This window comes from Pinus tabuliformis, chromosome 4_1, assembly GCF_031772625.1.
Source record: "Pinus tabuliformis cultivar Carrire ecotype Pingquan chromosome 4_1, CPIR1, whole genome shotgun sequence".
Classification (NCBI taxonomy): Eukaryota; Viridiplantae; Streptophyta; class Pinopsida; order Pinales; family Pinaceae; genus Pinus; species Pinus tabuliformis.
The window spans coordinates 478,691,569-478,705,617 of record NC_142303.1 but is presented as its reverse complement, the minus strand read 5'-3'; the positions used below and the strand labels follow the sequence as shown (position 1 = coordinate 478,705,617).

Here is a 14,049-nt window from a genome sequence, read left to right as displayed (position 1 = left end):
ACCATTAACAATAAACAAGAAATCCACCACCATGTCTCCGCCTTGCAATATTTTCCTATATGCTTCTCCTTGCAGTCAAGTTTTTTCATGAGTATATTATTCATTTGTTGAAAACCTTGTACTTTTGGAAATATTTCATTATATTTGTGAAAGGCCTCCCAAATCTAGCCAAATAATTACAAAATCTAATGCCTTAAATTTCTACAACTATCATTTAGGCATGTTGACAAAATTTCTACAACTATCATTGATCATCCTTCTTATATATCTCTTCAGTCTCTTCATTTTCAACAAGGAATAGATGATCCCCTTCTCTAATGACATCGATATCATCTATTTCTGTAGAATCTTCACTCAAAAAATTCACAAGAAAATAACCAAAATTTTCACCTGCGAGAACAACAATTCTATGAATGGCTAATTTTAAGTTCTTCTGCAACACTCTGATTTCAAATATTATAGGAAATATGAACTCATGAAATCATGAGTTCATATATAAAATAAATACTTACCACCAATTTTCAGTAGCTCCTGAATTTCATTTGGCAAGAGTATCACTTTCCCTGGTTGCTTATTTTCTTTGATGTAAATTGGGTGATGTCTGTAGATCGTCACTCTTTTAGGAAGAGAAGGGCTTGTCTAGCAGGAACACTTAATTGCATGACTCATGCCACCAACACTAGGGTTGGTGTTGGAAGGCATTGTGACTATACCAAAAAGAGAATTGTCAAAATTAGCAACTCTTTTCCTCTGCAATCCATTAGGTGGAGTGGAAATTGTATTTATAAAATGATGAATGCCATTTTCCTTTGCAGATCCTAAAGGGTTCGTGATCTCCGCATGATTTTTCTCATCTAGGTTTGATGGGACAGACGAATCTTTGATAGATAAACATAAGTGTGAATATGTTGACTGAGATTTTTCTTGAAATAATTCTCATATTTATTCATGTCCTTCATGCTCCTACCAAATATTTTGGTGTCAAACTACTAGAATCTATTTTGTTCAAGTCTGGTCCATGGTTGAGAAGATACTTCACTACCTCTGTCAATCCATCAATGGTGGAAACATGGAGGGATGAGTTCTCATATCCATTTGTTTCATTTATATCTGCTCCATAACTTAGTAAATCATTCAACATATACAAATCCTTATTTTGGACAACAGTGCAGAGGAAACTGCCAATAGTACCTGTCTGAAGATTTGCACCATTATCACAAAGTAATGTGGAAATTCGTTTATGTTGGCTTAGTATTGCTTCCCACAGATGAACACTTATATCTTGATTTGTTAATTTTATGAAATGCTAAATATATTCTGGTCAAATTCTTCATTTTATTAACAGTGCCAGCAGTTTGAAATTTAAAAAGATGTTGATTTCACTGAGCTTTAGAGAAAAATAAATACACTCCTTGATTGGGAAAACAACTAATGAGTACACAAGGGAGGGGAGAATATGATCTTTCTATTGACATCTGCTGCATATTGTAAAAGAAGGTTGAAACAATCTTTAAAGTCATTTTCCATAGCAATGTCCTTATAACAAAACAAAATAAAATAGAAAGTTTTATGCAGTTATCCCACTCATAGTAGTGTATGCTTTCAAATTAAAAGATGTACTTAAGTCAGGAACCACAAAAATGTAAAGAAAGTGTTGTGAATACCATGAAACTCTACTGATCAAAATGAATTTTAGTTTTGAAATTTACCAAGGGTGTGTGGCCATTATTGTCTGATTCATTAGGATCCATCCCTCTTTTCAATAATTCATCCATTAGAAGGGCGTCACCTATTGAAGCAACAAAACATAGACTAGCAGGTACATCCATTGTTCTTTTGGCTAGGAAGTCATCTATTTATTTTGAAAGTTGTCCAAAAGTTGGGTCCTCTAGTTCCTTCAGTTGCTAGAGTCATATCAACACGAAGTTAAGTTTTCCTACAATATTAACCAAGACATTACAATAATACATTTAATTAATCCTATTCCTAGAAAAACCTATTATGGTAAGTTCACTTGGCATATTTATCATAATTCTTTCTTGTAAACCTTAAGAAGGTTGTTCATGATGGTTGATCCATCTACGTTATTAGATTGTAAAATATTCATGAATGAATTGTGGTTCAATCGCAAAAGTTGAGAAAGCCTCTTTATATGGACTGTGTATTGTTGTGGTGTGTAACAGAGCACTCCAGTTTCTCGAAAAACATCTCCTGGATGGGGCTGCGTAAGAATCTGGAATGCAGAAAGAGACAAGTTCATAATAAAGAAACCATCTAACTTAGTTTTGTTATTTCAAAAGACTGTATGTGCTACTAATGTGTGGGGTAAAACAAACAAGTAATTTGGAATGAGATATGTCATTTTTGTACTTGAAATTTCCAATGTGACTAAAACATAAAGTGAAATAAATGGTAGTTCCAAATTTATTTGAAGATGAGATGCAAACATTATAATATCCATGCTTATTATGTAATGACTCTCCTAACAAGAAGATACTAGGAGTAAGAATAATCACTTAAATTTTAAAAAAATAGCTTGCCTGCTATGCTTTACCCTTGTCTTTGTGTGCTAGTATGTCCTGCAAAATGAAACAAAATTTCAATGTTGTTGTAGCTCCACATCAACATTTACAACGCTTTGTTGCATTTCTCTATTTGAAGACACACATTCGGAAAAAGAAATAAAGTGAACCACCTAAAAGTTCTGAAATTTTAGACTCTGTATCATTAAAAAAGATACCTAACACAGCACCAAACACTAACACATAAAAATTTGCAGGTACTTCATTCAATAAACTGACATCTTCCTTTTGGGGATATTACACTGCCTTCATCTCTGAAACCTTGCAAGCATAGGGTGAATATTAGGTTACTTTTTCCTCAAAGTTGTTGTATTGAAGCCCACTAGCAAAGACAAAAAATAAGGTATCCTTACCATAATTAGGTAGTACTTACCAACTTGAAAAGAAAATCATGTGACATTAATTGGAAAGGATACACTTTATCAACAATAGGAAAAAACAAGACGTTTGCAATGCTTGTGTGAATGGCTTTTGGAAGATAATTTAATGTTTCTTCTTTCTGCAATCCCTCTATCCTGAATTTGAAGCATATATGTGCCAACATTTGATATTGCGACTGCAATGGCGATTGATTCCTAAAAGAAAATCTTGAAGTTTCCTGAATTGTTTCCCTCTGCAATCAAAATGAAAGTCAAATCCTCATATGATGTAGCATTTTTGCATTTAAAAGATAGAATATGTAGGTGTAACTTTTCTATACACAAATCTATTAAAAATATATTCCTTACAATTTTCATTGTCCGACTTATGCCATGTACAATTAAATTTGTCATGATTCCTATGAATATGTAGTCAAACCTAGATTAAATAACATGTAGATGATATCAAATATTATTCCTCTCGTATTTTTAGCATGTAGGTCTCCATATCCAACAATGGTCAGAGTGGTAATCAAAAAATAGATTGCAGTAATATAGAGAATGCAAAGGCTTTGTTTCAAAAAATATGGAAATGTAGCACCAATCCATGTCCTACTTGGATCATGATATCTAGCAGCAAGTAGATATGAAAGGCATCCAGCACAATGAAATGCAAAAAGTGTTAACTACACTCTTGAGAAAATATGGTTTCAAATTCATTATGTGAGTGAATGTTATTTGCAATTAAAGATTGCCTTGCACTAAATTCAAGAAAAATGAAATTGTTGGCGTTAACTTATAAAAACAATCTTAAGACAGCATGTCCAGACAAATTTGAGTCAGATATTCTTTTCTGGTCTTAAGAATCGAGCACTCATCTGGAGTCTTGAGAACAGAGCACTGAAATAGCTGAGTTTGAAGCTATTTTCTTGGAAAGTTTCGTGCATCAAATCTCCCAAGTTTTGGATGAGTCAAAGTATTTGATACCAATGATTAAAATTTCATTTGAATAGCATTTCCTCTTTGTCGTAATTACAAATTTTGTTCTCATTCTGGAGGTGATCAAAAACTACCTGTATCTTTCTCAAAAGAAAATCCTTTTTCAAACTATATTGTTGTGTCTTCTCCAAATCAAAATCTTCTTTCAAACTAGATTGCCTAGAAGAGTCAAGAAAAGATAGTAACATGTCTGAATTAAAAACAAATAATAGCTATGTCCACTCAAAACTACCCAGTCCTTTGAAGTCCAAGCTCAAAACTATTTGGTCCTTTGAAGTCTAACAGAACATGGAAGATATGACCATAACCCCTCCCTCCCTCCAAGATACTAAGAACACTGCCACAGGTGCCAACAGTCATTAGAATTATAAGAAATAAGAACTTTGTCTACCTCACATCCGAAGGTGTTTGGTGGGAGCAAGAAAATACCCATCCTTGGGAGCAAGGTATCCAGTAGATGCAAATTTTTAACACAATGCATAACTTAGATCCGATAGTATTTGAAGCATATCCTTAACAGAATTTAGTTCAACAAATTTGAACTTTGATATGAACTGGTTGCAAACTTGTAAAAAATATAATACAGGGGGGCAAGATCCAAGAATCTTCTTTAATTATGCAAATAAGTTACCATATCTACTACACTTTATTCTTCTTGAAATTGCAAGACTTCCTTAGTTGACATGGTTATATGAATTGGTTGCAAACTTGTCAAAAATATAATATAGGGGGAAAAGATCGAAGACTCTTCTTTAATCATACAAATAAGCTACCATATTTTCTGCACTTTATATTGTTTGCAATTACACAACTTCCCTAGCTAACATGGCTGTCAAAGTTTCTTTCCTGAGAATCATTAATCAAATTCAGATGCATTCACAATCAAAGGCCCTTGCGAATTTGGGTATAGAATTTGTGACATCTACACTTAAACCTAAACCTATGTGTTACCAAATATAAAAATATACGCATGAACTAACCCCTCGGGTATTCTTTTTCCAAGGAATACTTTTCAAGGAATCCTACTAGATGCTTGTCCACTTTGGTGGATAGTGTCCCTAGTGAGCCTTACCCAGGAGAAGCTGAATAATACACTTGTGGGCATGAAATTAGCCAAGTGACCAGCAACATCACCAACAACTAGTTCAATTAATCCCTAGCATTCTATCACAAAATCCTAATCTCTTAGGGATAAACTCTTTGGGGTAGAAAAACTAAGCCATCAAACATCTCATTCACCATCTTTTTCTTGGATATACAATGGATCCAATGATCCAATATAGCATCATACAAAATCATCCACTTAGCCTTCACTTCCCTTTCATGATGAGTTGTCAACTGTTATAGATCTATAACCAGAGTCACAATGTCCTTGATATTATTCTCTTCTAATAAAAATTTAACCCTCATGTTTCTAGCTGCACAAACTCCCTAATCTAAAAATTAGTTTGAATTCCTTCTGATAGACTAAGTGCTATTCCTTTCTCCATCCAATCTGTCCTCACACCTGAGGTTGTCTGCACAAACTACCAAATCTAAAAAATAATATGAATTCCTCTGATTTCTATACCTTTCTCCCTACATTGCAGATTCCTAAGAATCACAATCACATAAATAACTTTGATACCATATTGAAATTGGATTGAGGAAATAGGTTGTTCAGTTTTATTTTACTGTGGGTATTTTTTATAACCTCTTAACATATGGTTTTAAAATATGTTGCAATTATTTCAATCAGCTAAATAGAATGTTCACCATTATTCATGTATATTGTAAGTAATTTAATTGGATTTGTTCACAATACGTATGAGTAGATAAGTATCCCCATTCCCTTTGTTATAGTTTTATATCATTCTATGCTCAATTATATTAAGATATTTGTGTGATCATATAAAATTCTTGTTAAGAGTAACAACAAAACCGATGCATTCATATGAGTCCACCAATTCTCTACTCTATTCTCTAACATGAAATCTAGAATCGCCTCTCTATACATGCTCATTAAATACATGTAGCGGAAATTTTCCATTTTTCCTAAGATCATGAATTGCAATGTAGTAGAATTTGCTCATTTTTCTAAGATCGTGAATTGCAATGCGGCACTCAAGGCGCAGGCTCTACCAAACTGTTGATACAAAAGCTCATGCTACTCTACGAGTCTAGTTAATATTGTTAGATGGAATCTCAAGTTGGATAACCATGCACATGCTTATATATAAGAAATCAAAGATCTCAGATTTATATATTATTTTTAACTAGTTTAGATATTCATACCTTTGTAGATCCCCCAAATATAGAATTGTGGGGGTGTAGGATATTTCAATCTTATGGATGGATGGGATTTGTCAACTCCCTTGGTCTAAGAAAATCAAATATAGTTTGAACTATTGAATTCTCCAATAGTTTTACATTAGCCACCCTTATCCCATAAAAATAATTGGATGCAACCTAGGGCTCCTGTAGAAATCACTGGACCACGATGGTTCATTCAATAAATCCTAATGAAAATAAACATGTCCATAAAATCTACTTCGTAATAAAATTGAAACATTCTTTTACTCTATCACTTATTTTTGAATGCAACATTGATTATGGGCATTATGAATTGTAATGTTGGGACTGCCCAAGAGTCTCGAATATAGCAGGAAACAAGTTTAGAGTAATGAAACTAATTGACTTAGTTTTGTGATTTCAAAATAATGTATGTGCTACTAATACCTGGGGTAAAACAAACAAGTCATTTGGAATGAGACATATCATTTCTATACTTCAAATTTTTGAATGTGACTAAAACATAAAGTGAAACAAATGGTTGTTCCAAATTTATTTGTAAATGAAATGCAAACATTCTAATATTCATTCTTATTATGTAATGAATCTCCTAACAAGAATATACTAAGACCATGAATAATCACTTTCCTTTAAAAAATTAGCTCGCCTACTATGTTTTACCCTTGTCATTGTCTGCTAGTATGTCGTGCAAAATGAAACAAAATTTCAGTGTTATTCTAGCTCCACATCAACATTTACAACTCTTTGTTGCATTCTCTATTTGAATACAAACATTCGATAAAATAAATACAATGAACCATCTAAAAGTTCTGAAATTTTAGACTCTGTAATGTTCAGAAAGATACCTACCACAGCACCAGACACTAACACATAAAAATTTGTGGGTGCTTCATTCATTAAAATGATATCTTCCTTTGGGGGGAAGTACTATGCCTTCACCTCTGAAACCTTCCAAGAAAAGGGTGACTATTAGGTTATTTTTTCCTCAAAGGTGTTAAGTGAAGCCCACTAGAAAAGACAAAAAATAGGGTATCTTACCATAATTATGGATAGTACTTACAAACTAGAAAACAAAATCATATGACACTCCTTGGAAAATCTAATATGTTTGTTGTGAATAGCTTCTTCTAGCTTCCATTACAATATATGAAGATATTGGATAGTCCTAACTTAGAAATTAATCAACAAACAACATGTAGAGTGGGAGACATAGATGGAAAGGTATTTTTGTCAGGCACAAAATTGGACAATCATAGACCCCAGGAGAGAAATGGCAAGTTTGAAAGTCATGACACAAAACTGAAACACGAGCTACATTGATCTAGAGTTTTGAAGTGTGGCACTGCATGATGAATTTCTGTCGAGGAGACTTTCATGAAAAAATTGCAAGTGTGCTTGATATTGCAAGTTGAATGAAAAATTGCATTACTTCAGTTGTGATCAATGATAATGTTTGTGCCAAGAATCCATGATAGACACAATAGGAACCCACTCTAGCATAGAAATTAAACATGTGGTATTAAAGGTTGTGAAGAGTATTGTGATTTTGTAGAAAATGTATGGAAAGCTATGGAAAAATGGGTAAAGAAGCTAGAGTGGGAAGGTGCTACATGCATGTCTATTGACCTGCTAATAGGAGAAGAGAGAATTCATTGTGCTATGGATTCTAGAGTAGCTTGGAGGTGAGATTTTGAGGATAATTCTGAATAAAATTGACACCAAGGAAACTGGAATTGCAGAACTCCCAAAGTAGTTAATCTAAGGTTTTGATACTAACTAATATTAGTACAGTCAACAACAACAAAAAATACTTACAAATGTGAAAAGAAATGTGAGTTATAAAATAATATTGTTTCAAATATGCATGATGTACACTCTATATTGTATTAGGTATTTATGAAAGCACAAAATTGGGGGAGAGTGATCATCTTTGGCCAAGATTCTCATGGTCATGAAATAAAAATTATAGAGTTAGCTGAGTGATCATTGTTGACCAAGTCATACATGAGATACTCACAATGAGGTGGGAGGGATACAAAATATAAAAATCCATTTCTATACATATTTGGTTTGGGTACACTCAAAATTAGTGACCAAGTCCCATCGGTACCTCCATCTCTTTCCATTCAGGATTACCTCCAACAACAAGTTAAACATAGTGGAGATTAAGTTAAAAAATAATGACATATCTCTGTCATGGATGTTACTAAAAATTATCCATAACAAAACTTAACAACTTCTGGTACAAAGGGCATGAATTCTTTAGTCTCATTCACCTTAGTTTAACTAACACTCGAAAGTGTGAATTGGCTGTAATAGCTCTACACATTTTTAGAGTCATGGGGAGATGTTTTATGTTGATCAAATTTTCCTGTGAGAAAAGTTATATTTCTTTCTGTTCTTCCTGAAACTATGCTAACAAACACATAAGTATCAACAAACCTTACACATCTTTAGATAGCATAATCATGTGCACGCGAATGTGTGTGTGCACATGTGTAAGAGAGAGAGTAGCCATTGCAAACCAGCCTAGTTATAATATGCAATTGAACTTGGTTTTCAATCTACTTTTAAATGGGAGATATAAGTTCAAATAAGATTATATTTAAAAAGTCATCTCTACCATGAATTCTTGATCCATAACTCTATTACAGTGTTATCGTTCCTTTTGAAATTTGGTGAGAAAAAAGGTTTAAACCGAACTGTTATTCATACTCTTTAGGTGCCTAGGTTCTGGCATGGCCGGGATGTATGACCCCTCCCTCATTTGAATCATAGAGTTGAAAGTAACTAAAGGAATTATTCGAGTCAAATACAAACACTTTCTAGCCTATTGACCGCTTGATGCATCTACATCAAACACAGGAAAATGCATATACATGGATAGATGGCTCCAGCGAGTGTTACCAGAAATAAGAGACAATAATGAAAATGGAGGCGGGGAGGGCGGAAATGAAATGATGATAGAAGGTTTCAACGGATGAGATACTTGACCCCCTTCAAGATGCGTCAATATATTACGTATTTGAAATTGATCGGAAATATTCTAATGTAGTATCAAGATGGTAACAGAAACAAGAACGCGAAACAAGCCTATTCACTACATGAAAAATGAACATTGGTGAGGGGCGAAAATTTTCACCATAAGCTCACTGGTGACGGTCAAAAGAGCATTCGTCACCAAAAACTCAACATCGGCAAAGGTGGTGTCGCCAAAAGTATAGGTGTTGTAGTGACATACAAATTCCATCACCAATAATGATTTATAATGATGGATAATGACCATCACCATTTCATATGAGCAATGGTGATAGACCATAGCCTCTGTCACCAAAAACTGAACGTCACCAAAGGTGGCATCGCCAAAAGTATAGGTGTTGCAGTCACATTTAATGTTCATCACCAATAATGATTTATAATTATGGATAGTGACCGTCACCATTGCATATGAGAAATGGTGATGGACCATAGCCTTGGTCACCAAAAACTGAACGTCACCAAAGGTGGTGTTGCCAAAAGTATAGGTGTTATGGTGACATTCAAGGTCCATCACGAATATTGATTATAATGATGGAGAGCGACCATCACCATTTCATATCAACAACAATGATTATTTGTGATGGACATTTAATGGCCATCGCTATTGGTGCATATATATGGTGACATTCATTGACCGTCACCAAATGCTGCATTTCCAGAAGTATAGGTGTTGTGTTGACATCCAAGCTCTGTCATGAATAATGACTATAATGATGGACATTGACTGTCACCATTTCATATCAACAAAAATGATTTATGGATACGATCCTTTGAGGGTTGTCACTATTGATGCCTATATATGGGGCGTTCGTTGACTGTCAGCATTTCATATTTTTGGTGAGCATCGAAAAATGTCACTAGAGATCATTAGTGGTGGTCAAAAGATTTGCCGCAAAAAAAAAATGACTGTCGCCATTTCATATGGATGTCAGGGCACGATGGAATCGAACAACCAACCTCTTGCTTGTAAATCAGGTTCTCTTCCATGGAGCTAGCACCCTTTAAAGAATTATACTTTTAAAAATTAAACCTTGAAACTTCATAAATTGTAAATTCTACAACTTACAATAAATTAAAGTCTCAGTAATATTTTACTAAACTAGCAAAGAAGCATTGAAGTAGCAGGTCCCTACCTAATGGTTATTGAAGTTATGAAAAGTAGGTGGAGGGAAAAATAATTATGTATAAGAGAATCAATATGGTCAGTTGAATGCTCAATTACAAGTGAAACTTTGAAGACATTTATAACCTATAAATGACCTATAACTAGCAAATGCACCGAATTTTGCAAAGGAAATGTCATAAGTGCATAGCATATAGAAGAAGAGGAAGGAGGGACTTGGAACCCTTGGACATCTTTGGATGCCTTAGCACTTGGCACATTTTATCTTGTTTGACATGTCTTCATACTATTTCACACATGTTAGCATGCCCTAGCATTCCCTAACACACCTTGGCAGTCATGACCTCACAACTAGCATTACATTTTTTCATGACTTGGGAACCTTACATTCACTAGAACACCTTGGCACTCCCTAGTTGTCATGCCCTCTTTTATCCTCCATAGTGTCTCGGGCTGATGAGGAGATCGACGAAGGTAACCACAAACCAAGCTTTTAGTTTGGTAGCTATCCCTACCAAACCAAAGAGGGCTCTCTCTATGAAATCATAGCCAAGAGATGACTGGAATGTAAAGGATTTTAGGCTAGGTAGCTAGGCTTAGGTGTGTTTTTGGAAAATTTAGAGATTTGGAACTCTATCCACTGGTGTCTTGTTTGGTAGGGACTTTTTCAAAGAGAAAGGACTTGGGACTCCGTCTAGGATAAAGAATCTAACGTGCATGACATAGGCTCCCTATAATAGAGTACCTCCTACATAGAAGGGTGTCCCCTACTCAAAATATAAAACCCTTATCTACTGTGCACTTTTCTTAAAGATAAATCTGTGCATAAAATAGAAATAAGAAAAACACCTAAATTAAGAAGAGTGAGCATCTAAGTCAAACTGTAAACGTATACTAAATATGGCTCTTTATACATTTGGGAAATACTAGACAAGCATTCTTGCATAAAAAAACCATAATATGCCTAAAATCGATGCACTTCTTTCATCATTGCTATACCCTCACAAAAAAATGGAACCTATAGCATCTACCCCAAGGCTGTATGCATCTGCTAAAGGTGTAGATTGAAAGGATCTATTGAAATGAAGTACTTTTGGAGGAGAAATGCTTTCAAAACAACACATAATGTCTGCTAAAGAAAAAAAACCTTTAGTGCAACATGGATAAAACTCTAATAGATATTGTCACTATGGCCTTAGTTGTAGATGATCTCATTAATATAGGTAACAACTTCAATAATTGAAAAACCAAAAGGTGAGCTGCATAGATCATTTGAAATGATAGATTTGGGCATACTTTATTATTGTTTAGGAGTGTTAGCATAGAAAATGCAAGGTAGCCTGTTGCATCTTTATGTCACAAGCAAAGGATGTGAAGAAATACATAAAATAATAAATATCATGGTATAAGTCAATTTCAGGTTCTTTTGAAATGGGAATGTAATTCTCCTTGTGTGGGTTCTAATCTAGTGGGTATAACTTTAAACAAGAAACTAGTAGTTATGGGGTTGGAATTGTCTCACAATTCATGAAAAGTCCCAAATTTGTTCACTAGAAAGAAGCAGAGTGAGTCGTCAGGTTTATGGAAGGGCGCACCCTATTTGCAGGAATGTAACTTGAAATTAGTCGGGCATATTATTTTTCATCTTCTTGCACGTGTGTGCTTTGAAAATATAACCACATCCAAAGTGTTGGGCATGGAATCCCCGCAAGGCATGTTTTAGGGCTCAAAGCCCAAGTTTTCACCCAATATTGTTGTAAAGACTCCGTGAATTGCAGGCGCAGAGCACGAAATATATGATAGAGTCACAAGGTTGTCCGCCCTAGTCTTGTAATGTAATTTCAGCCTACCTATGGTCCACAGGCCATGGGATTGTATAAATAGAGTGAGGCTCTAAGTGTAAACTATAGGTAAGTAATAGATGGAAAAGTAGAAGTGAAGAGAAAGAATCTAAGTGTCTAACTGTATATTGGGTCTTAGAGTAGGAAAAGGCTCTACAGCTGAGTGTGTAGAGGCATAGTAGTCGGAAGTTGAGTGCGCGGACTCTTGGAGCTGAGTGCACAGGGTGGAGTCGAGTCTGTAACCGGGGAAGAAAATAATAAAGAGAAGTTTTATCTTAATTCTGTGTATCTGTTCTTGGGTTATTACATGTTTGATATAATTTGCAAATATACTATTTATTTACTATGCGCAGTTGTATGAATGATTTATATTGATAAGTACAACTGAACACATACAAGTAGGCTAAGTTAATCAACTAACAGTGGAATACTAGTAAAGGCTTAGGAAATAACAACATTCGGCCCCCAAGTAGTGCTGCGCGAAGGGAGCATCTCAGGCTGCGAGGTACAAGTAAGCGCGCATAGCGATGTACACGCAGGGTCGAACCATGGACAACTTGAATTCATCAGACATCTCCAGGGTGGAGAAACCTGGTTCTAGCACCTTCCCATACTACTTAGGGTGAGACCTCAGTCCGCGCTCTGTGGACTGTTGCCGAAAGGGCCAATAGTACCGGGATTTGCTTGTTTAAATCTCCGCTGAACTTGGGTCAGGACGCAACAAGACAACAAATGGTTCCATTGCCAAGATGGGGATTCGCATAAGAGATGTCTGATGTCTTGTCACTGGAATCTGACAAAGAAGAAAATTGAAGAGTGGCTGGACAGAAAGATTCACGAGTTGGTGGCATAGGAAAACAATAATATGAGAGTATCGAAGGAACAATGGTTAGAGCACTACTTATATACGGAAATCAACAAAATTTTCTTTGTATCCTTCCCCTCTGAGTTGTACGAGTGGATCGTGAAGCTAGCAAATAGTCAAGGAAGGTATAGGCTCAAGAAACCTATTGTGTGGACTCCAGAATTGGTGTGCAGACTAGAAACATGAAGAGATAAGATCGCACGCATTGTGGACCATTGATGCGATCGAATTATCATATGGTTTATCACCGAGTTCGCAGTAGATATTTCAGTCAGCTACAATGAGGTGGAACGACACTTCTTTAAAGGACCATGAGGTAAGTACGTTAAATCTTTGAACAGTTGGATCAAAATTCTACTATGTGGAAAGCAGGTTATGTGAATAAATTTATGTTTGGGGCTACGTGAAGTGGGAGGATCTGTAGAAACAAAGGTAGTGCAGAGATAGAAACTAGCCCCTTGATTTCACCTTGGCAAGAAGGCGAGGAAGAACTTGTGAAGGTTTCACCAATAAGTGTAATCAGTCCGATAAGGGAGTGAATTCTGTGCATACCACCCCCACCTACACCACCACCAGTTTCGCCCTCTTCACCCCCATCTCTGCCCGCACCATGTCCGCCACCACCACAGTTCATTATGGCGAGTGCAATAAAGTTCGCGATGTTCAAAGGAGTAGGGAACGAAGATCCGAACCAATTTTGGTTCGTGGTAAAGGTTGTATGGGAAGCACATGGAATCACGGGTGACAACATAAAGAAGGAAATGTTGTTAAGCACACTGCGGGACCACGCACTGACATGGTACATTCAGCAATCTAATGGCAATCCAAACACAGGGATCGTGTATATCCAAGTTGCACTAAACAGGGAATTTAGGAGGCCAAAATCAAAGACAAAGTCGATTATTAGGTTTAAGGAAATCATGATGCTTCCAGGTGCGACCCCTTGGGA

General features: G+C 35.6%; 1 pseudogene; it reads right to left on the bottom strand.

Moving 5' to 3' along the window:
• Positions 1-1,673: 1,673 nt before the first annotated feature.
• LOC149176564 (potassium channel AKT1-like) lies at positions 1,674-13,734 on the bottom strand (annotated as a pseudogene).
• Positions 13,735-14,049: the final 315 nt, after the last annotated feature.